Source organism: Hemitrygon akajei, chromosome 4 (genome assembly GCF_048418815.1).
Source record: "Hemitrygon akajei chromosome 4, sHemAka1.3, whole genome shotgun sequence".
Lineage (NCBI taxonomy): Eukaryota > Metazoa > Chordata > Chondrichthyes > Myliobatiformes > Dasyatidae > Hemitrygon > Hemitrygon akajei.
Window position 1 is genome coordinate 77,549,709 of NC_133127.1, and position 27,602 is coordinate 77,577,310.

The 27,602-nt window shown below is 38.4% G+C and overlaps 1 protein-coding gene across 2 annotated transcripts in view; it reads left to right on the forward strand.

Moving 5' to 3' along the window:
• Positions 1-27,602, forward strand: part of lrba (LPS-responsive vesicle trafficking, beach and anchor containing) — an 807,866-nt gene that overhangs the window by 359,871 nt on the left and 420,393 nt on the right. The gene's annotated exons all lie outside the window — the stretch shown is intronic.

Consider the following 27,602-nt stretch of genomic DNA (forward strand, 5'->3'; position numbering starts at 1 on the left):
GGGTGCAGATTAGGAACAAGGGAAGCAAAAGTTAGAGAAGAGTTATAGAGTTCAAAAATTCTTCAAGTTTGTAACCTTGCAAATAATGAAAAATTATTGTTGTCAAATCACCAAATATAGTGAAGAAATGGAACTGCAGACCATGTCACTGAGATAATGAAGAGGTACAGTAGAAGTATCAAGAACGTAGATATACCATATGTGTTAATGTGAATTCATTATGCATCTTCTTGTGGACGTGGCAACTGTCAGTATTTGACTGTAGTGTAGTTTGAGAACCCGTTAATATTATACAAATGAGATACTGATAGACATTTGTCATCATTTCCCCTTTGGCAGTGATGAAAATTACAATTAGAATCATAGAACACTACTGCATAGAAACAGGCCCTATGGTTCTTCTGATGCATTCTGGCAGGGGCTGCCTAGTCTCATACACTTGTGCTATAGACCTCCATACCCCTCTCAACCATGAACCTGTTGAGATTTCTCATGAATGTTGCAGTTGAACTTGCACTTGCTGCCTCCACTGGCAGCTTATTCCACACTCACACCATCCTCTCAGTGTAAAAGCTCTCCCTCTGATTCCCCTTAAATACAGAGGATTCTAGTTAATTGAAACACATCAGGACCAGTACATTTGGGCCCAAATAAGCAGTTCCCTCAATAAGCTGAAGTTTCATGGAAATAGTTAAAAAGTAATTACATTTAAAAAGTTAAAAGTATTACTTTTTAACTGAATAACAAATTATGTAGGAATGGTAATTGCAAATTATGGTAGGACTGATCAAAATAGGACATACATGGTAAATGGTAGGGCATTAGAACAGAGTGATCTAGGAATAATGGTGCATAGTTCCCTGAAGGTGGAATCTCATGTGGATAGGATGGTGAAGAAAGCTTTTGGTATGCTGGCCTTTTTTAATCAGAACATTGAGTATAGGAGTTGGGATGTAATGTTAAAATTGTACAAGGCATTGGTGAGGCCTTTGGAGTATTGTGTACAATTCTGGTCACCGAATTATAGGAAAGATGTCAACAAAATAGAGAGGATACAGAGGAGACTTACTAGAATGTTACCAGGGTTTCAGCACCTAAGTTACAGAGAAAGGTTGAACAAGTTAGGTCTTTATTCTTTGGAGCATAGAATGTTGAGGGGGGACTTGATAGAGGTATTTAAAATTATAAGGGGGATAGATAGAGTTGATGTGGATAGGCTTTTTCCATTGAGAGTAGGAGAGATTCAAACAAGAGGACATGAGTTGAGAGTTAGGGGGCAAAAGTTTAGGGGTAACACGAGGGGAAACTTCTTTACTCAGAGAGTGGTAACTGTGTGGAACGAGCTTCCAGTAGAAGTGGTAGAGGCAGGTTCGATTTTGTCATTTAAAAAAAATTGGATAGGTATATGGACAGGAAAGGAGTGGAGGGTTATGGGCTGAGTGCAGGTAGGTGGGACTCGGTGAGAGTAAGCATTTGGCACAGACTAGAAGGGCCGAGATGGCCTGTTTCCATGCTGTAAATGTTATATGGTTATATGTACTTAAATGATATACAAAACAAATTAGAACACTACCACTATTATGATAGTAGTATAACATTGTGTATTAGTTCCTTATAGTTGTAGATGGAGGAATTCATTCAGTGTACACTGCCATATTCTTTTAATTAACTGAATGAACAAATTCAGTGTAGACACAGAGTGCAGGTAATCGATCCTGATGAAGGGTCTCAGCCCAGAATGTCGACTGTTTACTGTTTTCTATTGATGTTGCCTGACCTGCTGAGTTCCTCCAGCATTTTGTGTTTATTACTTTGATTTCCAGCATCTGTAGATTTTCTCTTGTTTGCAGATAATGGACTGCCTTCATACAATGCTTTGACAATTGCATCCTCTAATTCTTCATTTTAGTTGTAATATTCAAGATGTTTGTCAATACTGTCAAATTTCACTGGATGACAATTTTTTTCAAAAGTGTTGCTTCCTCAGAATTTTTTTTATTTATGATAGACTGCTTGAAGATGAACACAAATATAATTTCAGACTACTTGTGTCACGTAGGAATGTGGAGAAACAACAAATTAACTTTTATTGAATATAATGTGTTTAATTGCATAATGGTGCAGATTTTTGCAATAGTTCAACTAAGTTAAAAATATTTTGTTAATGATTTTCATTTGTCCTCAGTGTCTGAGGCTTCTTGCTTAACTGTCTAACAATAATTCGCCAGCATTGATGGATTCCAGTTGCCCTGGTATCTTTTCTCCATGACTGCAATGCCCTAGTGAAACCTTTCACCATGCTCGTCACCAACAGCACCAAGATTTGCAGGGAAGAAGTCTAAATGCGAATGCAGAAAATGAATCTTTAGTGGCATGTTGCATTTCATGGTTTTATATGCTTGAAGCATGCTTTCAACCAGCTGCATGTAGTTTGGTTCTCTGTAGATGCTGAGCAAATTTTCAACAACTTCCTTGAATGCCTTCCATGTGATTTTCTCCAGTCCCACTAGAAATTCTTCAAATTGCCTGTCATTGATGACTTATTTGATTTGTGGACCAACAAAAATGCTTTCCTTAATCTTGGCATCAGTTATTCTGGGAAGCATCTGTCTTAAATATCAAAATCTTTCATAGAAATTTTTGTGCCTGGTGATAGCAAATTCCATACTTACAGTCTTGAACCCAATAATTATTACTAAAACCTGTCCTGCCGTGCAGCAGCCGCGCCGCCTAAGCCTGCCTGGACAAGATAGGAAACTTTCCAGCTTACATTGTAGGCAACATTTTAATTGACTTGAATTATGAATTGAAATAATAAACGTAAGTTTATTTTTTAAAAATTATGCATTATAGGGAAATCTCGTGGTGATTTTCATGATCAGTAGTCCAAAATACATAAGATACACTAAGGGTATTCAGGAAGCAAAATCTTTGTTGTCCAGTGTTCTTAATGGTTCCAAACTTGCTGAAGTAGCGAAATTGCTTGATTTTCACTCCCAGCTCCTTCTGACATCTCTAAGCCTGAACGCTTTATACTGCAGTGAGCAAAACAGTTCTGAATTGTCTGTTTATTTTTCGCCAAATATCAGTGTCAAAAATCGCTGATTTTTGAACACAAACACACGTGATTGACTCTATTTTAAATACTGTTCATTCTAAGCATTGTGTACTGTCTAACGGCTACACAAGTGCATGCAACAGATGCTAGTTAGAAACTGTTTGGCAACAGTCTCTTGTCTCAGTTAAGTGGTATAGTGTCCCAAATAAACAAAGATATTTCCAACTATTTTCTCAATTAGTTTTTGTTCTTCAAGAGTTGTCCTAAGTAAGCGACTGCCCCAAATGGCCATTAACCAGAATCCACTGTACTTGTTTTCACCCTAAACCTATGACCTATTGTTCTATTCTCACCCATCCTGATTGGGAAAACATCTGCATGCATTCACCCTATCTATACCTATCATAATTTTATATACCACCGTCAAATGTCCCTTCATTCTCTTATGCTTTGAGGAGTGAAGTTCTAACCTTTTCAGTTTTTCTCTATTACTCAGGTACTGAAAACCCAGCAAAATATATGTAAATTTTTACTGCAACCTTTCAAGCTTTATTGATATCTTTCCTGTAGTTGGGTGATCAGAACTGCACAAGATTGTGCCAAACTGTGGTCTCCGTTGAGATTGTGGCTCAGAATCAGTGGTAAGTTTGTAGGGATTGTTTTAGGTACAGAGTGGAGTTTAGGGACAGAGATGTAGGGAGTTAGAGCTCAGATTAGGGTTTAGGGACAGGAGTGCGGAGGATTTAGAGATCAGGCCCCCACTCCGTGCTGCGGAGGCCAGTGATGTGGATTGGTGACAAAGGACTTCCGGAGCCAAGCCAAATTTTTGCGCTGGGAAGGCCAGTGATGTGGACATAGGACAAAGGATAACCAGAGTCCAGATCTATGCTTCACATATGGTCTAGCAACGTGGGCATGGCGACAAAGGACATCTGTGGTTGTTGGGCTATCTGAGGTTGGTGCATGTCCATGCAAGGAGGAGGCACAAGAGCTGGTCAGTCAGTACGCATGGAGTTCGAGCCATAGAGACCTGTCATTGGCTAGTCCAGGGGTTGATACTGTTACGAAAACCCCGTAACCAGGTAACTTACCAGCAAAGATAGATGGGTCAGCTGAGTCGGATGCTACTATTTTCAAACGTTTTATTCAACAAGGGCACAAACGTATGGTTAATACAAAACATTCAGATCATACACGTCATCAAAACTCAATCTAAAACACCGGTGTAACCATAATCAATCAGAAATAAGCTCTACAATTGTCTAGGGGGTAATACTGAGTCCAACGGAAGTATAAAGAGTCACTCAGAAGTTTGCAGGCTTTTCCTTTCTGGGAACCCGCTGGGGTTTGTTTTACGTTGTAGAGAGAAAGAGATGATTTAGAAAAGATACACACTTGCCCGTCGTCTTGGCAGAGCAAATCCTTGGAATCAGGGGAGCAGACTTCCCCGTTGTTATTTAAAAGCAGTCTTTCGTTGGTTTTAGCCACAGATTCAAATTCGGAATCTAACACACGTGGCTTCCTTCAAAATGGCGTCCCACTCCCACGGGAATCGATCTCGTGTCTCCTGGGTGCGTCTACTGGGTGCGTCTGAGGGTCCTCCCCTCAGACCCGCCTTTATACTTCTTCACGGGATCGCAGGTGTCAATCAAGTTGCAGGTAATGCAATCTCTCTCTCAACCAGCCCACTTTGCCCGAGGGCTTTTCACGTGGTCTCCATGAGACAATAGTCAAAGTCACCTTTATTCTGCTTCTTGGGAGAACGTGGTCTTCCGCACGTCTCTCTCTCTTGGGTCAGTTGACCCCCCTTAACTAGAGTTCTTGCGATTTTCACAAAGGAGGGGGCCAACGGCATAACAATACCATTGATGGAATTCAGAAGGTCAATCAAAGTACGAAAGTCATAGCCTGATGGCCAAAGCTTGGAGGACTGTCCATGTGTGGGGTGGAGTAAGATGAAAGAGCTGATTACTTCAGAAAGGGTAAGACAAAGGAACACCTACCAATCCTCAAAGAGTGATCATAAGTGGAGAGAGTGAGCAGCTTCAAGTTCCTGCATGTCAAGATCTCTGAGGATCTAACCTGGTCCCAACATATCGATGTAGTTATAAAGAAGGTAAGACAGTGCCTATACTTCATTAGGAGTCTGGAGATTTGGTATATCAACAAATACACTCAAAAACCTCTATAGTTGTACCATGGATGACTTCAAGATGGCGGCGCGATGCAACGCGCAGCGGCCACTTTGGAATGAGTATCTGTAATATGTCAAGTAGGATGCCGTGTACAATCCTGATTTGATGGAGACGGACTTGTGAAGCATGGAGGAACATCTGGTTAAACTTTTGAAATGCCTGTTTCGCTGCCGCTGCTACTGTGCAATCGGAAAAATCTCCAGGACGAAGGCCCCGAATCCTCGGCTTTGCCTGTTGCTTGGCGGCCGATGCCGGGGTCAAAGCGCTCGGCAGAGATGGTACTCGGTGTCGGGGGGCTGGTCAGAGGCTCGAAGTTTTCGGACGGACTCGGAGTTGGCTGTCGTCGGGGCTCCCAAACTGCTGCATCGGCAAGCTGCAGCGCTGGAGGTTCATGGCAGGAAGAGTTTTTCTTCCTTCTACCATCTGCGTGAGATGATGGGCTGTCGGAACTTTGAGACTCTCTTTTAAACCGTGCTATGGACTGCTCTTTATCAGATTATGGTATTGCTTTGCACTGTTGAAACTATGTGTTATAATTATGTGGTCTTTTGTCAGTTAGTCTTATATCAATTATGGTATTGTCTGCACTATTAAAACTATATGTTAACTATAACTATATGTAACTATATGGTTTTGTGTATGTCTTGTAGCTTTAGTTTTGTCTGATGGGTTTGTAGTTCCTTTCCGGGGAACGTGCTAAGACAGTAGCACGATATCGATACGCAGCAGCCTCTCCGGACTCTGGATTGGGGATTACCAAACGTAATGTGGTTTTTCTGGTGTGGTCTGTTTTGTGCTTTTTTGTGATATCATTCCGGAGAACGTTGTCTCATTTTTAACTGCATTGCATTTGTGGTTATAAATGACAATAAACTGAATCTGAATCTGAATGGACAGCATTCTGACAGGCTGCATCACTGTTTGGTATGAAGGGCTACTGCACAGGACCAAAAGAAGCTGCAGAAAGTTGTAAATCTAGTCCGCTCCATCTTGGGTATTAGCCTGTAAAGTGCTCAGGACATTTTCAGGGAGCGGTGTCTCAAAAAGGCAGCGTCCATTATTAAGGACTTCCAGCACCTAGGGCATGTCCTTTTCTCACTACACACACAAAATGCTGGTGGAACAGAGCAGGCTATAGGCAGCTTCTCCCTATAGATGCTGCCTAGCCTGCTGTGTTCCACCAGCATTTTGTGTGTGTTGTTTGAATTTCCAGCATCTGCAGATTTCCTCGTGTTTGCCCTTTTCTCACCGTTACTATCAGGTAGGAGGTTCAGAAGCCTGAAGGCACACACTCAGAGATTCAGGAACAGCTTCTTCTCCTCTGCCATCCAATTCCTAAATGGACATTGAGTCCTTGGACACAACCTCACTTTTTTTAATATACAGTATTTCTGTTCTTTTGCATGTTTATTTTAATTTATTCAATATATATACTGTAATTGATTTACTTATTTATTGTTATTTTTATTTTATTATTTTTTTTCTCTTCTAGATTATGTGTTGCATTGAACTGCTGCTGCTAAGTTAACAAATTTCACGTCACATTCCAGTGATAATAAACCGAATTCTGATTATTCTGCCAAGCATTGTGGGCATACTATGTTGACACTGGAATGTGTGCCAACACATTCAGCTCATCCTTAGTTGTGTCGGTTGTTAACGTAAATGACACATATTCAGTGTGTGTTTCAATGTACATGTAATAAATAAATCTGAATCACAATACTCCAAATTTGGCCCAACAGCACCCCAACTTGTGTAATCAATGCCTTTACTTACAAAGGCTAATGTGTCAAAAGCACATTACACCCTTATCTACCTGTGCTGTCACTTTTAAGGAATTATAGATCTGTATTCCCAGGATGCTTTGTTCTGTTGCCCTCTTCAGAGTCCTACCATTCACTGTATAAGTCTTAGCCTGGTTTGTCCTCCCAAAGTGCAACACTTCACACTTGTCTGCGTTAAATTCTGCCATTTCACAGACTATTTTCCTTTGGTTGTTTTCACCACTTTGCAGCCTCCTTCATATCATGATTATAGCTAATACAGCTTTGTCAATGTTTTCCATTTGAGGAATGCTGATTTTTGCTTGTCTTGTTATGAAGGACATTTATATTAATTTGATTTTTCTTTTGCATTTTGGGCATTCATTGTCAGAACCAAACATTCCCAGAATATTGTTAATCTGAGAATGATAAATATGCTCTGATACTGTACTTTTGCCTTCAACCTTCCAGAGGTTTGATATACATTCTTACTTCCATTACTTATCATTTTAAGTACTTGCATAATGATTTGTACAAAAGTCACACTGTTTTACCCTTATTGGGGTGCCTTGGGGTGACTCAAATAGTAGTAGAACTCTCAATGGATGCGATTATATATTCTCATTTCAACCTGATACAGCTAAAACACACAACTGCTTCCAAGGTTAGTACAATCAACAAAGATGTCTTAATGTATTTAAACAAATTATCGCTACTTAAAACTGACAGAAACAACACTGATTGTGGATGGAAGGGTCCACATAGGATTCCATGTAGGAAATGTGGTTGCAGGTCGGGGATGCAAGTGTGTTTAAGGAAGCGGGGTTTTAAAGTCCCAACACCGACTACCTTGCTGGCAAGCGTGCAGTCTCTGGTGAATAAAATCGATGATTTCAGAGCCAGGGTGCTGAATCAAAGGGTCATTAGGACCGCGTGTGTCCTTTGTTTCCAAAATCCTGGTTAACCCCTTCTGTACCGGATGCAGCGATTATGATCGATAGGTTTACTATACACCATCAGGATAGATCTATAGAGTCTCTCAAAAGCAGAAGTGAAGGAGTATGCCTCATGATAAATTCTTCTTGGTGCACAAATATATCAATGCTGTCCCAATTCTGTGCACCAGACCTGGAATATCCAGCAGTTGAGTGCCGTACTTTTTACCTACCATGAGAGTTCTCTGGGGTCATTTTGGTAACAGTATAAATTCCACTTCAGGCCAATGTCAGTCAGGCTTTAGATGATCTGAGCAATGGGATCAACACACATGAAACAGTGCATCCTAACGCCTTCACCATCGTTTTGGGAGATTTTAACCAGGCCAGTCTGAAAAAATCACTAAGCAATTAGCATCAATGGATCACTTACAATACCAGAGGAAACAACACACTGAACCATTGCTACACCACCATCAAGAATGCCTATCGTGCTATTCCACGCCCTCACTTCAGGAAGTCTGATCACCTAGCTGTACTTCTACTCCCTGAGTATAGCCAGAGACTGAGGACTGCAGCACCAGTAGTAAGGATTAAGAAGGTATGGACAAGGGAAGCACAGGAGCGCCTACAGGACTGCTTTGAATGGGTGGACTGGACTGTATTCAGGGATTCATCTTCGAACCTGGATGAGTATGCTGCAGTTGTTACCGACTTCATTAAAACCTGTGAGGATGAGTGTGTGCCTACAAAGACTTGCTGTACATTCTCAAGCCAAAAGCCGTGGATGAACCAGGAGGTACATCATCTGCTGAAGGCTAGATCTGTGGCATTCAAGACTGGCAACCCAGACCTGTACCAGAAAACCAAGTTTGATTTGCAGAGGGCTATTTCAAGGGTGAAGAGACAATTTCAAACGAGGTTGGAGGCAACATCAGATGCATAACAACTCTGGCAGGGTTTGCGAGACATTACTTCCTACAAAATGAAACCCAATAGCATGAATGGCAGCAATGCTTCACTACCAGATAAACTCAGTGCCTTCTATGCCCACTTTGAAAGGGAGAATACAACTGCAGCTGTGAAGTTCCCTGATGACCCTGTGATCTCTGTCTTAGATGCCGATGTTAGACTGTATTTAAAGAGAGTGAATCCTCACAAGGCAGCAATTATACCAATGCCTAAGAAGAATAATGTGAGCTGTCGTAATGACTATTACCCGGTAGTACTCACATTTACAGTGATTAAATGCTTTAGAGAGTTTGGTTATGACTAGACTGAACTCCTGCCTCAGCAAGGACCTGGACCCATTGCATTTTGCCTATAGCCACAATAGGTCAACAGCAGAGGTAATCTCAGTGGCTCTTCACACAGCTTTACACCACCTGGACAACACAAACACCTATGAAAGGATGCTGTTCATTGACTATAGCTCAGTATTTAATACCATCATTCCCACAATCCTGATTGAGAAGTTGCAGAACCTGGGTCTCTGTACCTTCCTCTGCAATTTGATCATCTAATTCCTAACCAGAAGATCAAATCTGTGCAGATTTGTGATAACATCTCCTCCTCACTGATGATTAACACTGGTGCATCTCAGGGATATGTGCTTAGCCCACTGCTCTACTCTCTATATATACCCATATCTGTGTGGCTAGACATAGCTCAAATACTATCTATAAATTTGCTGATAATACAACCATTGTTGGTAGAAACTTAGGTGGTGACGAGAGGGCGTCCAGGAGTGAGATATGCCAACTAGTGGAGTGGTGTTGCAGCAACAACCTGGCACTGAACATTAGTAACATGATAGAGCTGATTGTGGACTTCAGGAAGGGTAAGACGAAGGAACACATACCAATCCCCAGAGAGAGTTCAGAAGTGGAGAGAGTGAGCAGTTTCACGTTCCTGGGTGTCAAAATCTCTGAGGATCTAACCTAGTCCCAACATATCTGAGTAATTTATGTAATTAGTTTTGCTAAAACAAGTGTATGGGACATTGGAAAAAATGTTGAATTTCCCCATGGGGATGAATAAAGTATCTATCTATCTATCTATCTATCTATATCAATGCAGTTATAAACAAGGCAAGATAGTGACTATGCTTCATGAGGAGTCCAGAGATTTGGTATGTCAACAAATACACTCAAAAACTTCTGTAAATGTACCGTGGAGAGCATTCTGACAGGCTGCATCACTGTCTGGTGTTGTGGGGCTACTGCACAGGATGGAAAGAAGCTGCGCAGAGGATTGTAAATTTAGTTGGTTCCATCTTGGAAACTAGCCTGCAAAGTACCCAGGACAGCTTCAAGGAGCGGTGTCTCAGAAAGGCAGCGTCCATTGCTAAGGACCTCCAGCACCCAGGGTATTCCCTTTTCTCACTGTTGCCATCGGGTTGGAGGTACAGAAGCTTGAAGCCACACACTCAGCGATTCAGGAACAGTTTCTTCCCCTCCATCATCAGATTCCTAAATGGACATTGGACCCTTGGTCACTACCTCACTTTTTTTATTATATAGTATTTCTGTTTTTGCACAATTTTTACTCTATTGAAAATGTATACTGTAATTGATATAGTTATTTATTATTATTAATTTTGTTTTGTTTTTTCTTCTATATTATGTCACATGCTGGTGATAATAAACCTGATTCTGATTTTCTTTTTCATTAACAACTCAGACTCCTTTAATAAATGAATAAAATAAAAAATCATTGTAATTGTTTTAGTGAGATTTTCTTTTCACATTGTAAAAAGAGTAGAAGATATTCAAAATTATAAAAGTATTTGGAGTAAAATGTACATATTTGCTTTTGTTGTTAAACTCAGGTTTTGTATCCATGTCTGCAAGTGACAAAAGAATGCATTGTAATTCTTTGGTATAATATCTTGATGTGCTTTGGAAAATATGCTATTTTTAAAAATTTAAATCACAATGACCTGAAAACCTAAATTTGCCTTTTGAGAATCCTGCATTAGGATTTGGTTCTTTAGTGTTCTTTCACTTAATTATCACAAAGAATAATATTCTTCATGATGTAGTTTAATAATTCTGGAACTGTTTACTTGGCATTATATCATGCTTAAAAGTATGCATTCTTCAAGCAACATTTGTGTAGTCCAAGAGTATTATACTCTGCTTTTATGAAGCACTCTCAACTGACGAGTCATGTAAAATGATATTTTCTGAGTTCCTAAACAGTTTTTAGCTTGTGTCTCAACATTTTTCATGACTTTCATTGTTGTGAAACTTTGTTGTCATCTCAAGTTTTTAAAAAATTCATCCTTGACTGCAGTAATTTCATGAATAACATAAGGAATTGCACATTTGAAACCTTGGAGAAAGTGGGTTTGATTTTAATTAGATTTTGTTTTATCCAAATAGAAATGAGCAACAGGCTGTAACTTGCAGGCTTTCTTGCTGGTTAATTCCTTTCATTATCCATTTTTAAGTAAGTAAATTTTCCCATCTAGGTTTGATTTTTGAATGGCTGTCCATTACATTCACTTGAAAAGATAGCTGAAAAAAATCATCAGTTTTCTTTAAACTAATTTGCTAATTTACTTCTAGGAAATGTAATAATTCCCATTAAACTGGTTATATGGTGGAAGTTCTCCCACTGAAGCTTTAATTTCTAATATTTACCTTATTTTCAATAGAGATAAAAAGGATCCTGTCCCTAATATAATGCCTCATGCATTAAAGATAAATACAATCATTAGTTATGATATTTAATTTTGCAGTGGGTGTGAATGACATATTTCTTGGCTGGAATATTTTTATTCATTACATAAAAAATTGAAGTACTGTTCCCATGAAGAACTGGAAAAACTAGTATAAAGAGTGATGCATTTCCTTGAGATTGTGCATTGCTGATTGGATCAAGATTGATGGCAATCATTTATCTTTGTCAAAAAAGAAAGAAAATCAGACAATGAAATAATATTGTCATCAAACTTCCTAAAATTATCAAAGTACCTAAAATGAAAATATTTTGGGGATTCTCTTGAATGAGGTTGCATCTTAATATGGTAATTACAATAATATTAATTTGTACTAAATGCAAATAATTTGTATGTTAGCAACTGAATGCAGCTTTATATTGTTTCTTAATGTTCAAACAGTTGCTGAATTTGTGCTTTATAAATCACAAATAAATGATGTAATACTATATTGTTTTCAGCTTGAAATTGATTATTGAAAGCTATTACATTTGATGTAAAATGTTGCTTAGTGAACTGACTAATGAGTAATCAAAATCTATGATGGAGCTATGAAATTCAGTATCAGATCAAATATTAACCATAATGTGAATATCTAGATTCTATTATTGTTTATAGTAAGACTTGCATAGCATTCCTATGGTTTGTGAACCAATACTGTATTGGCAAACAATTATATTCAAGCAGATGTTTAGTTTAATTTTTCAAATTTCTTTTCCATGAATCTTCATTTTATTTGAATTCCTTCAAGACTGTTCATACAAAATTCCCTAAATATTTTACTTATGGTATTCTGTCTTTTTGGAGTATCTTAATAGCAGTGTGGAAAAACAAGCTAGTATAATTTCTGATGGCTTTTTTAAACGAATTATATAGCCTTTCTTGCTCACAAAACAAGGTCAAAATCTCTGAGCAAGATTCCCTAATAATATGATAATATATTGTAGGATTTTTTGGAAGAACAACAGAATTTTTATGTTCCAAATATGCAAAGTGAAGAACATCTATTTTTTGTGAGTAATTTAGAATTGAAGTGGTTGAATGTTACAATGCAAATGTAAGCCAACATATTTTTTGGTTTGACAAGATGTTAATCATAATCATATTTGTACTCATAGTAGTATTGTACTCTTTAGCCCCTTCAGTCCATTCTTACATTAAACAAAAAGGAAAATACAAAGAAACTATAGAGGGACAAAGTCACTTATTTTGACCTACTGGTCTGTCATAAATTGAAAATGCTGAAAACATTGACAAATTAATTTCCAATAGGATATGGACATTAGATATGCAAATGAAGATCTTGCTTTCCATTCGAAGCTAACTATGGCAGGAGGCAGCATCTTTCATGCATGTAGAAAGGACTATTAATGTGCTATCACATTCCCATTACACAAAGCTGTGCAGAAATAGTTGAAGAAAATGGAATTCAGAAATTGAGTAAATCTCTCTTAGATTTCCACAAAGATAATTGCTGGATTGATTTTAATGGAAATTTTTATGATATTATGATTTCTAGTGTTACCAAATGGTTACTTTAATCTTGCATTCTGAACAGCTAAATATCCATGCAAAGTATAAGGCATAATGTGTATGCAAAATGAAAGTTGCTGACAATCAGAGGGTTGCAGGACTCCTTGCAAAGTCAGCCAATAAGTACAGGCAACCAACAACCACCACTCTCCCCACTGCATATAGCAGCCTTGTGCAGAATGGAAATTTGCCTCAACAGATTTCACAAATCTCTACCCAGAATTTGAGATATCAAATAAAATGCGCGCTCCTGTATTTTATGCAAAAAGTAAATAAATGATTTTTTTTGCATGCTTTGCCTAATGGAAGATCATGCTATGGACTGTTTTGTAAGAATGAAATATCCCTGTAATCTGTGAGTCATCTGTATGATATGAAATTAGAAGGCAAAGAAGTGGCATTTTGCAAAAGTGTTCCATGTACAATACTAGAATTGTCTTAACTGCAGTTTTATATAGCTCTGGTGACACTATTCATAGTATACAGTATGCAGGTCAATCCCCCTATTAAAGGAAGGACATGCTTGCATTCAAGGAAGAGCAACACTGGTTAACTAAGTCAATTTCTGTGATGCCAAGGAAGGGCAGTAAAAAGGATCATCAAATGAACAATGTTGACTGGTTTTGAAATTTGTCAGATGGTTTCAGGAATAATTTTTCTGGAGTGGAGAGCCACCAGTCTCCAAATAAGTAGTCTGAGATGAGAAGAAATTTCTTCAATTGAGGGAAGTGATTTTGTTTTTTCAGAATGCTGAACCCAAGAGTACTCAGTAACTGAATGCATTTAAGATATAAATTGATTTTTGGATCTTAAGGAAATCAAGGGATGTGAGCAGCAAGTAAAAAAAATCAACTATGGTGTTATTGACTGATAGAGCATGTACAAGGGACTTGATGGATTATTCTTCTATTTCAAATATTTCCAAATCTTTATAAAGTCTTAACTCTTCAGTGAAGTTTGAAATGTTCACCAGACACCAGTTATGATCATATAATGCTTGCAATATTAGACAAGCAAAGTAGAAACTTTGACTAACAATCCAGATGGTTTGAGTTTAAAAGAAGGAAAATTGCATTTGGTTCCTTCATGTTCTTTTCCCAAGGAAACCTGTCATGGTTACCTGGCCTCATTTGTTTGAGTCTCCAGTCCCATGCCAAAGTGGTTGACCCTTCACCTGTAAAATGAACTGTCAGGCTGTTTAGTTGAAACCAAATTGGAAATAAATACCATTTGCAGGCATGTTCTTGCAGCCATCAGTTTCAGACTGTTTAAAATTAAGAGTGACTTCAGAATCAGTCTGCAAGGAAAGGTACAACTTAGATTTCTGCAGTGGACAAAGTAGATATTTTACTTTTTTATTTTAAAAGGAAAATGGTTGTAATAATTTTACTACAATTTAAAGTATGTTGAAGATTTAAAATAAGCTAAATCTGAAAGTTATTCATACATTCAGTATTCTTCTTTATAAGGAAGAATTAACTCTAGCCAGTTTGATCATTACTAACGAGAGATCTTTTCAATGGTAACAAGTGGTAAAGAATTTTGACTGCTTGTTTATTCAAAATGTTATTTGTTTATATGTATGTTTTTCTTACACAGAAAATAATCAAACCCTAAAGTCATCTAGGTATAAATGTATTCAAAGACAAATGCAACACTGTACAATTTTCTGTAAAGTAACGTATCATTTGAATGAAACTTCCTGGTGTTTCACAATTATTAAACAATATGCCTCCATTTCCTGGACATCTGTGTTTACCGCATTTTCCCACCATCTTAAGAGGTATAGTTTCTCTTGTCCTTACCACCCCCTGAGCCTCTACATCCAACATAGCATTCTCTGCAACTTCCACCATCACTAAAGGGATCCTACCAACAAGCACATCTTTACCTTACCCTGCCCCCACCCCCCAACTCTGTGCTTTCAGCAGGGATCACTCTCTCCATGGTTCCCTTGTCTATTTGTCCCTTCCCACTAATCTCCCTCCCAGCACTTATCCCTGCAAGTAGCCAATGTGCTACACCTGCCCATTCACCTCCTCCCTCACCTCCATTCAGGGCCCCAAACAGTACTCCCAGGTGAGGCAACACTGCACCAGTGAATCTGCTGGGGTTGTCTGTTGTATCCAGTACTCCAAATACTGTGTCCTCTACATTGCTGAGACCTGTCGCAAATTGGGGGGCTGCTTTGTCGAGCACCTGCACTCCATCCGCCAAGAGTTGAACTACCTGGTGGTCCAAAATTTTAATTCTGATTCCCATTCTGATATGTTCATCCATGGCTCTTGTGCCACAATGAGACCACCCTCAGGGTGGAGGAGCAACGCCTTGTATTCTGTCTAGGTAGCCTTCAGGCTGATGGCATGAATATAATTTCTCCTTCCGGTAAAAAAAAAATCCCTCCCTCCCTCCCTCTCTCCCTCTCTCCCTCTCTCCTCTTCTATTTCCCACTCTGCCCCTTTCCTCTTCTCACCTGCCTATCACCTCTGCTAGAACCCCTCCTCCTTCCCTTTCTCCTGTGGTCACTCCTCTCTCCTATCAGATACCTTCATCTCCAGCTCTTTACTCTTCCTACCCACCTGGCTTCACCTATCACTTTCCAGCTATCCTTCATTTTACCTCTTCCCTTCCAGACCTGAAGAAGGGTCTCGGCCTGAAATGTTGACTGGCTGTTCATTTTCGTGGATGCTACCTGACCTGCTGAGTTTATCCAGCATTTTATGTGTGTGTTGCTTTGCATTTCCAGCATCTGCAGAATTTCTTGTGTTTTTGATGCCACTTTATGTTGTTGTTATGTATTTGAAAATGAATAGTATTAATTATCAGTGTCACAATTGAACTTAAATTTAACAGTACATTATATTGCTTTCATCAATTTGTATTTAGTGCTGAGATGTAAAACTTATATAAAACAAACGTCTTTGTAGAGATTTATGTCCAGAAACTCTGAATCTGAGGAAATACTTTAGTTGGAGAGATATTGCTGAATTACAAAGGCAAATAGTAAAGCATTATGGGAGACTTTCATCAGAGATGACCAGTCAAAGTTGGTGATTCTGCTGTTGTTTATTACTATTACTGTGTCTTACATTGAAGTATTGTATGATATATATTTATGAAATTTCTTTAAATAGTTCCAAAATAATTGAAAAGCAATCATGTTTTAAATTAATTAATTTAGTTCTTTGAAGTAATCAATGATTAAAATGTTATAAAGTTTATAATGTGATAAACCCTGTTTATCCATACACTATTCACTATCCATTTCTATTTACAGTTATTGTTTCTAGACAGGCATCTTAATGCAGATTTATAAATTACAAAAATCAAGATATAATCTCAGTATTTATTGCATGGTTAGGGGAATTCTTTCATAATGTAGACAATATACTTGAGAATATGATGATTTCCATTTTGGAAAATTAAAATCAAATATTTTAGATACTAGAAATCAAAGAGAAAAGTTGCTGCAAATACTCATAAGGTTGACAGGTTCTTGGGGAAAAAATAAATTTAATATTAAAGATTAGCTGTATTTGTCACATGTACATTGAAACATGATTGAAGTGTGTTGGTCGGTCAATCAAATCAGTGAGGTTTGTGCTGGCAGCCTACATGCATTGCCACTCTTCAAGTGCCAATATGCCTGCAACTCGCTAACCTTAACCATATATCTTTGGAATGTGGGAGGAAACTGGAGCACTGGAAGGAACCCCATGTGATCATATGGAGAACATATAAACTCCTCACAGACAGCGGTGAGAATCAAACCCCAATCTTACAGTTGATGCTGTAAAAGAATTGTGTTATCTGCTGTGCTACCTTGCCACCCCAGAGATAAAGACTCTTCATTATGACTTACATTTGATGAATGAATTTTCACCTGAAATGTTAACACTATTTCTCTTTCTTAAAAGGCTGCACAGCTACCTGAGTGTTTTCTCTGTTTATTTCATTTCATTAAACCTAATGTGTGTTACATGTTTAAGTAGTAACTACAACATGCAATTTTACAGGCATATTTTTCACTTATGAAGCAGTTTTTAAGTTCAAAATTCAAAGTACATTTATTATTGAAGTATGTATATATTACACAACCGTGAGATTTGTATCCTAACAGGCAGCCACAAAACAAAGAAACCCAAAGAACCCATACACCCTATCCTCGTTATATGCAAGGGATACGTTCCTCGCAGTCAACGCATAATGTGAATAATTATTTAAATAGAGAAAATAGGGATGTGTTCCAGAGGGCTTCCTAAATATGTTTTATCTGTAATTTATTCACATTTTCATACCAATATGACACAAAAGCAGTACCACAAGGCACATTCATATTATATGTCATCAATTTAAGGTAATATTCAATGTAATAAATTATAGAAAGTTAACATACTAGGGTGTACAGTACTCACCAACAGTGGCAGGTGTGTTTGCTCCAGGAGATGAGTGGTTGTTGTGGTGTCGGGCAGCTTTATGTGGATAAGGTGCATGGATGGTTGTGGTCGTCAGGATCATAGCAAGCACAGCAAGGGGTGAAGGAAGACTCACAGAACTCTTAGAACTGCCGGCAGCAGTTTGAAGAAAGTGGTGAGGGTTGTTTGCTTGGCAGCATTTTGTTTTTCAGCATAAATTTGCTTGTAAGGAAGAAGGGTTGACGGCAGGGAACGACTGAAATGCTGACTCAGTTCTAAACTTGGGTCCATGTCCATCACCATTTGTGCCAAGTGTTCCGACTTTCACCATTCCCTCACCGTTGGTAACCTCCCAGGATTTTCAAAATCATCTGTTACTTGCAGCATCTGAGAAGTTAGTTCACCGTAAAGAAAAATACGCCTTGAATGTGGATCACACCTTGGTCGAGTGGCTGAATCAGTGATGTGTTAGGTGGTAGGAAACACACTGTTATATTAGGATAAATGCTGTCCAAATGTTTAGGATGGGCTGACGCATTGTCAAGCAACAAAAGAACTTTAAAGACAAGATTCTGTTCCCGGCAGTAGCGTCCCAGAGCTGTGTTACCATCACCTGATGCCGCGCTGTTTATAATTTCCAACTTTTTTTCAACTGTTAAAGCGGTTCTCTGCCGCTCGGCTGATGGCCCAGAACGCGACATCGGACGCTTAGGAGGCATAGTTAAATATTTCAAGCACAAAATCACTGCACTTTAGGTAAAACCAACAAAAGTTTAAGAGCGCGAGATCGCACATCCACACCTTGCCCAAACCAATGCAAGCCTGGCAGGAGTGAGACTGTGAGGCGCGTGCACCTGACTTGTATTGGCGGGAAAGTGGTGCTTCTCATCCCAACAGTGAGACTGTGAGGCATGCGCACGTGACTTGTATTGGCGGGAAAGCAGTGCTCCTCACATAACTCTGAGTTTTGGGTGCATGTAAGGAGACATTGGTAAAAATAGGTTCCTCGCATAACTTGTGAATCCGCATAGTCTGAAAATGCATATAACGAGGATAGGGTGTATTTTTAAAAAATGTCAGAACACCCAATGTGCAGAGAGGGAAAAAAAACATCATGCCCATAAAAAAACAGCCCATTAAAAAAATGTTAAAACCCATAGTAACAAAAAAAATGCGGTGAAAAATAAATCCGCAAGCAAGTAGTGTTTTGAATTGAAGTACGCAAAAGAATTCAATAGTTTAGTGCAGAACCGATTAAACCTCATGGAATAGCGATCTGAACCGGCCCGTCCCTTGCCTTGTGCCCAGACACCCTGACCTTTTCAATCTGGTTCAGCGACTAAATCGATGTCCAAGCATAAGGTTCAATTGCCTCGATATGCTCTGGGGCCTGGTCCCCACCGCCCCAATTCTGCCTATAACCAACCTTTCGAGTTCGGCACAACGCTTAAATCTCTGTCTAAATTGAATTGAATTGGCTTTATTTCTTACATCCTTCATGTGTGTGAGGAGTAAAAATCTTTATGTTACATCTCTGTCTGAATGTGCAATGTGCAATTTGTAGTAATTTGTATAGTATGATGTACAACAGAGCAGTCAAAATAGCATAGAAATACAATTGTGTCAGTGAATTAATCAGTCTGCTGTTCTGGTGGAAGAAGCTGTCCCAGAGACTGTTGGTCCTGGCTTTTATGCTGCAGTGCCATTTCCTGGATGGTAGTAGCTGGAACAGTTTGTGGTTGGGGTGACTCGAGTCTCCAATGCTCTTGACTTTGTAGCACCAGTTTTATCGGGCCCTACTTATGCACCTTTTGCTGTAAGTGTCCTGAAACGTTGAGTTCAGTCGAATCGGTATGTTCTGGTGCCTGAACTTTGCCACCTCAATTCGGCCTTGGGCACGACACTTAGATCAATCAAACCTCAGGTCCTTCTCGTTATCAGTGAAGGGCTGCTGTCTTGCCCTCTGCCACATCAAATTACCTTCAAATCCAGAGGGAAGTTACTTGCGATGATCATTTGCCAGAAGAGGTATGATTAACAAGGAATTTAGTTGTTTTCCTTGTTTCATTAGCCACCAGCCAGAAGTCACTGAAATTCAGCAGTGCCATCTTAAACTGATTTTTAGTAAAAAGCCCTTATTAGATGCATTTATTTTGCTCTTTATGGATTTGTGCTACTTGGTGAACTTTAATAGAAGTTGAAAATATGTTTTTATCAGCATAACCCTTTTAAATTAGTTTGTGCTATTATGCTTTATAATTTTGAATGGATATTAATGTGCCTCACTTTAAATATTAGCTTTTTTAGAAAATTTGGTTGTGGCTTTCTTTTGTGCTGTGAGAAAGTGCTCTAAAATAGATCTTCCATCCATTTCACATGAGACTTTAAGAAAGGACGTTTGGATTTGTTGTCTGAGCTCTTGACTTTGTGGCACCAGTTTTATCTCTAAATCAGAATCTTGTGAGTTCCACCCCACATTCAACCATTAAAGGATTTTGAGTTGGCCAAGAAATGTAATGCTTTGCATAAAAATTTATTTTTATATCTTTTCTCCTTTTTTAATTTCTATTCTTTTCAGAAATATCTTCACTTTAAATATCTCCAGTAGTCTAGCCATAACAACCCTCCAGGGTAGAGAATAAGCGATTCACTTCCTTTGCTTGAAGAAATTCCAACAAACCTCATTCTTAATTGGCCACTCCTCATTTTGGAGTTATGTTTCTTTCTTTGAAACACTTCCACTAATGGTAAAATCTCAACATTTATCCTGCCATGCACCTTGAGGATTTTAGACCTTTCAATAAGATCACCCCTCGTCCGTCTAAAATATTTCCATCTCTGCACTATTTCCACCCAGCAGGTGCTTTTTTCCCTTTCTGTTCCACTCCTGATCTTTCCTCTCACCCATCTCCTCCCTCGCTTTCACTCCCCCCCCCCTTCGCATGGGTCCCAGCTATGCCTGCCCATTTGTCAGCTACATGGACCAGTCTATGTTCCAAGCCTACACCATTATCACTCCCCAAATTTTCCTATACTACATTGACGACTGCATTGGTGCTGCTTCCTGAACCCATGTGCAGCTCGTTGACTTCATCAATTTTGCCTCCAAACTTCACCCTGCCCTCAAATTTACCTGGTCCATTTCCCACCACCATCTTTCCATTCCCCACCATTTTCTGTTTTCTTCATGGATCGCTCTCCATGCGACTCCCTTGTCTATTTGTCTCTCCCCACTGATCTCCCTTATAGTAGTTATCCTTCCAAGTGGAACAAGTGCTACACCTGCCCCTACACTTCCTCCCTTACTACCACTCAGGGCTTTAAACAGTTCTTCCAGATGAGGTGACACTTCCCCCGTTATAGGTTGACTTATTATAGAGTCTAATGGCCGTAGATAAGAATGACCTCATATTGCACTCTTTGGAGCAGTGCAGTTGTCTTAGTCTATTACTAAAAGTGCTCCTCTGTTCAGCCAAGATGGCATGCAAAGGGTGAGAAACATTGTCCAGAATTGCCAGGATTTTATGGAGGGTCCATTGTTCTGTCACAGCCTCCAGTGTGTCCAGTTTGACTCCTATAACAGAGCCAGCCTTTCTAATCAGTTTATTGAGCCTGCTGTTATCACCCATGTTGATGCCATTTTCCCAACACATCACCGCATAGAAGATTATACTGGTGACAACAAACTAGTAGAACACATGAAGGAGAGACCTGCATACTCCAAAGGATCTCAGTCTCTTCAGGAAGTAGAGGTGACTCTGGCCCTTCTTGTACACAATCTCTGTGTTTGTGCTCCACTTAAGTCTGTCATCCAGGTGCACCCCAGAAACTTGTAGGTCCTCACCACATCCATATCTTCACCATCAATAATAACAGGGAGCAGAGAGGGATTAAATGTGATTCCTAGGAAGTGGAGAAACTCAGTTCTGTATTCATGTGTACCTTTCTAGTTTTCTGCACTTTTAAAAAATTTATTGAGTAACTGACATTAATATGTGAAAGCAGTATCCCTAAAGTGACAGTTTAGTCTTTATTGCTGTTCAGGTAGGTCCCAAAAGCCCTTTAAGTACCTCAGGAAGTAGTAATAGTTGTGTCACTAAATGTAGGAGCTATATAGTTTGATGTCAGATCTCACAGAAGAGGTAAATGGCATTATATTGATTCATGTACTTTCTGTAGGTACTTTATATAAGCCTATTCAGAATCATGGTACATATGTAAAAAATTTCTAAAGTGTTTGATGACATATCAAATCTCCTCAAACTACTAATAAAATATAGTCGTTGATGTGCCACCTTGGCAATTTTAAAAATATGTTGAGTCCAGGTCAGCTTTTCAGAAATGACGATACCCAGAAACTTGAAACTGCTGACCCCTCAATGGCGACTGGTGTGTGTTCCCTCAGCTTCCCCTTCCTGTTCTTCTAAACCATGTGTTTTTTTAACATCTGATAAAGGATTGTAATTCAGGTTTTTTTCAGACTATATCACCTCAGATAATATTGGACTTGACAATGTTGAAATGTCTGTCAAGAATATTTGCAAATTGTCAAGTAGTGTTGTAGCATATAACCTTCTTATTCAAACTGAGCCAAACTGAAACATCCATAGGTAATTGTGGTACGTTCATTCATTTCATTAACCAATCAATTTTCATTGAGGTTTTTCCTCTAACTTGAGTTATAATTTGTAATTCAAAAAACAGAGGGTTTAAGTATTTAAATATAGCATATGTGTTAAATTGTTATTAATTAGTCTAAAATTTTTTTCAAGTATTCCTTAATTTACGAATATGGATGCATTCCTTGAAAAACTTCAGTTAAGCTGAAGATGTAAAGGCTAGGTGAAATGTATGTTGGTACAATGCATTCTACTGGGTGGCTATGCATTTCAGCACTGAACACATTCATAAATCAAGGACTCATAGAGAATAACATTCTCGTAGGAATTTGTAAATCAAGAACTTCCGATATTTAGAGTGCCTTGTAAAAGTATTCAGCCCCCACTACTATTTTAACATTTTACTGTCTCATTTTCTAAATTTAAAAGTTCAAAGTAAATTGATTATCAAAGTACATATGTCATCATATATAGCCCTGTGATTTATTTTCTTACAGGCACTCTCGATAGACCCAGTAACCATAATAGAATTAATGGAAGACTGCACCAACTAGGCGTACAACCAGTGTGCAGAAGACATCAAGTTCTGTGCAAATAAAAAAAAGGGAAAAAATAAATAAGCAACAGTAAAAATTGAGAACAATGAATGAAGAGTCCTTGAAAGTGAGTCCATGGGTTGTAGAAACATTTCAGTGATGAGGCAAGTGAAGTTATCTCCTTTGGTTCAAGAGGTTGATGGATGAAGGGGTAACAACTGTTCCTTACCCTGGTGGTGTGAGTCCTGAGGCTGCTGTACCACTTTCCAGATAGCAGCAGTGAGAATAGAGCATGATCTGTGTGTTGTGGGTCTCTGATGGATGTTGCTTTCCTGTGAAAGTGCTCTGCGTACATGTGCTGAAAAGTGGAGAGGGGTTTACCCGTGATAGACTGAACAGTATCCACTAGTTTTTCTAAGATTTTCTGTACATTTTCCTTACCAGACTGTGATGCAGACAGTTAGTACACTCTCCACCACACATCTATAGATGTTTGTCAAAGTTTTAGTTGTCATGCTGAATCTTCCAAACCTCTAAGGAAGTAAAAGTGCTACCCTCCTTTCTACGTTAATTGCACTTGTGTGCTGGGCCCAGGATAGGTCCTCTGAAATGATAACACCCAGAAAATATATTGGAGTAAGATTTTTTGGAGCTAATCTGCAAAACATTGTGCTTCATGTTAAATTGAAGAAAAATTCCAAAACCTATCAACAATCTACTAAAAATTAAAGACCAAAATTGTGAGTCTGATAAAATATTCATCCCGTTTGTAATTGCAACGCTAACTTTCCTCAGGTGCAAGATACTATATTACCTTAGAAACTCACCCTATTGATGTAGAAAATTGGAGCATCTCCTGTTTTCAATGAATTAATAAGAACAAATATCCCCTTTCTTTGTAAGATCCAACAATATGGTAGATTTTCAACAGACCAAAACAAAGTGAAGACAAAAGAGTATTCAAGTCCAGTCAGCGAAATGATAGAGAAGCACAAATCTGCGAAGGGTACAAAACCACCTCAAAGGCACTGAACATACTTCTGAGCTCAGTGCAGTCCATTGTGGAAAAAGTGGAAAGAATATGAAACCACACCCACATTGTCTAGGTCAGGTTCCCCCTCTAAACTTAGTTGCCTGAGAAGAATGGCACTTGTAAGAAGGCTCCTGTCATGCCAACGGTCACTCAGAGTGAGCTGCAGAAGTCCGTGGCTGCAACTGGCGATGAAGTTCATGGTTCCACAATCTCTTAAGGTCCTTGCACCAAAAGGGTATTTACGGAAGAGTGGCAAGGAAGAAACCCTGGCTAAATATAAAAGCATATCTTGCCTGTAAAAACTTTGCAAAGTGTCACTTAGAAAATACTGTAAAGATGTGGAAGAAGGTCTTGTGATTGGATGAGACTAAAGTGGAGCATTTTGGCCTCAACACTAAGCTGTACATGTGGCGTAAATCTAATACTGCATATTTGCCAGGTAACATCATCCTTACTGTAAAGAATGATGGAGGCAGTGTCATGCTATGGGGATGCTTTTCAGCACCAAGGACTGGAAATCGTGTCAGGATTGATGGGAAGATGAATATTGCTAAATGCAGAAGGATCCTAGATTTTTAAAAAACTGCTAGCTTCTGCCAGGAAGCTTAAAGTGGAGAGGAAGTTTGTCTTTCAGCAGGGCAATGACTCAAAGCACACTGCTGGATCAACTATGGCATGGAGTGGCTTCAAATAAAATTTATGGGCCAGTCAGAGGCCTGGTCTTAACCTAATTGAACATCTCTGGCAAGACCTCAAGACTGCTGTCCACTGCCGCTCCCCATCTAACTTGGCTGAGCTTGAGCAATTTTGTAAGGAGGAATGGGAAAATCTAACACTATCACATTGTCTAAAGCTAATAGAGACTTCTCCAAAAACACTATTGGCTGTAATAATTTTGAGAGGTGGTTCAACTAAGTACTGGGCAAAGGAGAGTGAAAACTTTTAAATTGCTGATATTACAGTTTTTGAATTTTTAGATTTTCATACTTTACAATTTTCCCTGTATGTTGGGCTCTTCTGTGAATTAAGGAACATGTGATTCACACAAAAATTTTCAGTTAAATTGATCAAAATCCCTGATTGTAATACTAATTCATGTGCACAAAGGGGTGGTGGCTGAATACTTTTTCAAGGCACTGTATATAACAATTTGGTTCAATATAGTTTGTTTCATTTTCTTGAATTATTGCAATTTGAAAATTTTCTACTTTCCTGGTATCACTTTTAAATGTACACATGATGCAAGCTGATGGTGGCATGCGTACATACTTGTAAATATAAAAGCTTTCAAATAGTTGGGAATCTACCATAAAGGTGTACCTAGTATGCAGTTTTAAGTGTATGTAATTTAACTATTACATTTCTTGTTTCTCCTTTCTCGTTATTTTCCGGTAAGATTTCCAGTTTTTCTAAAGTAGCCCTGGTTTCTGGAAGATACTGCTGTGCAGCATATTGAATCAGGAGTTGATATCTTGTTAATGACTCCTATCAATCAGGGGTAAATTACATACATTTATAAAGCCTAGACTTGCTCAAAGGTTCAGGCACTGAACGTAATTATACCCCTTCATCATTGACTTCCAAGCAGAGACTAGGACTTAGAAGTTTTGTTTTATATAGACAAAAAAACTTTTCAATTGTGACCTTTCAGGGAGCTCCAGAAGATGCACAATTATACAATTATTCAACAATTATACAAATCATATTGGAAGGAAGCAAACGGACAACATGAGCTTTCTGTCAAGATTACTCTTGAGTGGGGCATCTTGTTGCTGGAGAACTAATTACACAAATGGTGTATAAATGAATACTGCAGATTCCTTTTGTAATTGTAATTGTTGTTATCTCAAAGAAAATGGGACCACGTAATTCTGTCAAAAACTGTCGGGGATGGATGAGAAATTAAAAATTTATTGGCTTTAAAAAATATTAACACAAAGTAGCAGAACGATTGATGGCTGGAGAGGTTAACACATTTTACAGGCTTTCATTAGCTTTTCACATTCATATGTTGTTTGTGGCAGTGTGTGAAATAAGCTTTGTAAGAAATCTAGGTCTTGGGAACTAATTACTTCTGCCGATTGCCATACTGATGAATAGACCTTCATTGTATCTTTCCCCAGAAGACTGGGTGCAGTCTATGATTCACGCCTGGATCTCAGTAGATATTTGATAATAATTTTAATAGCTGAACGTTGGAAGCTCGGATGATGAAGTGCCTGTTCTGGCACTGCAGCTATCGCAGCCAAACACATAACAGTCTGTCGCATGTGGCTAAAAATCGAGTAATGGACCTAGTGTTCACATTTTTGCTGGGGGGACAGCAATTTTAAATAAAAGAAGAAATGGATATTTTTGATTGAGCTTGATCTTAGAGCACGCTTTATTTTTGCCTGAACTTTAACACTGTCTACATTGTAAAAATAAAGAGAACAGAGGATGCATGTGTATTTGGTGATAAAAACTTAATTATTAGCTACAAGCAAATGCGTAGGAGATTTTACAATAGGATTAAGACCATATTAGTGAATTAGTATCACAAGTGATTTAATGGCTTAATTACATTGATGAAGCAATACACATAAATTCACTTACTACTGGGAAATGCAAAGTACTGACACAGAATAGTCCACGTTTTACTGAATACTAGAATTTGTTTAGATTATATTTTGTAAAGTGAGTGCTTTTATATCAGAGGCATCCCACTGGTATTCAAGGTAATTCTTCTGTTTCTCTGTAGTGTGTTTATGGGCTCGACTGCAAATGATGTGTGAAGCTTGGTGTTTGAAATAATGCTTTAATATTACAGTAATTGTCCTTAATATAATGCATCTGTCTTTCTTGTAAAAACTAATAATACCAGTTAGAATCAGAGACTAATATTAAGACTAAGAAATGTCTTCAAATAAGATTTATATGATGATTTAACAAATCTTCCCATGTTGAAAAAAGCTGTAAGAGAGGGAGTTTTTATTCTCTACAGTGTAGCATCCTTCCAATTTGACATGAACAGATTTAAAGGAAAGATTTTAAGTCCTGTTAAGAGGAGAAATGTCAAGCACTCCTAATTTTAATATGAAATAACATCAAACATCATCTGTTTTAAATATACTGCATTACCTTGTTCTACCTTCTTAGGAATGGGTCTTAAAATATCAGTAAAAGAAAGGAAATGCATTTTCTTATGTTACTCTATGCCTCGGGCTAAATGTAATGAATATTTTAAGAGATTATTTTAATTAAATTTCTGCACGTCTAAATAGAGTAATATTTTATTATCTCTCATGTACGCGCATAACAGTACTGTTCATTAAAGTTAACACTTTCTGAACTGAGAACGCAAGGTATGATTTACTGACCTTGTGTGAAAGCACACAAATTGGGAAGAAAAATGATGAAGGAGTAGACTTTGATTAATATAGGTAATGCTATACCATATTTATAATGGCCTTTTCCCTATTCTGGTTTATAAATGCAGTCACAGCTAAAGGTGTCCTGCTGAGGCTGAAATGAGGCTGAAATCAGAGCACATGCCACTAGAGTGTGGGGAAACTGATCACACTGTCAGCAATTCATTTCAAAATGATGTATTTAGTGCTCATTTCACCTTCCAAGAAGAAAAGGGAAAGGGGTTTCTTAGTCTGGAAGGTGATATTGTTATTTTCAAGGACAAACCTAACTTAAGGATTGCAGACTGCAAAAATGACCAACCAAACAAGGAGATCTTTATTCAGCACTTATGTGCCACCATGCTGTTTGATAATTGCTAACATATGTGCTGCCTCTGT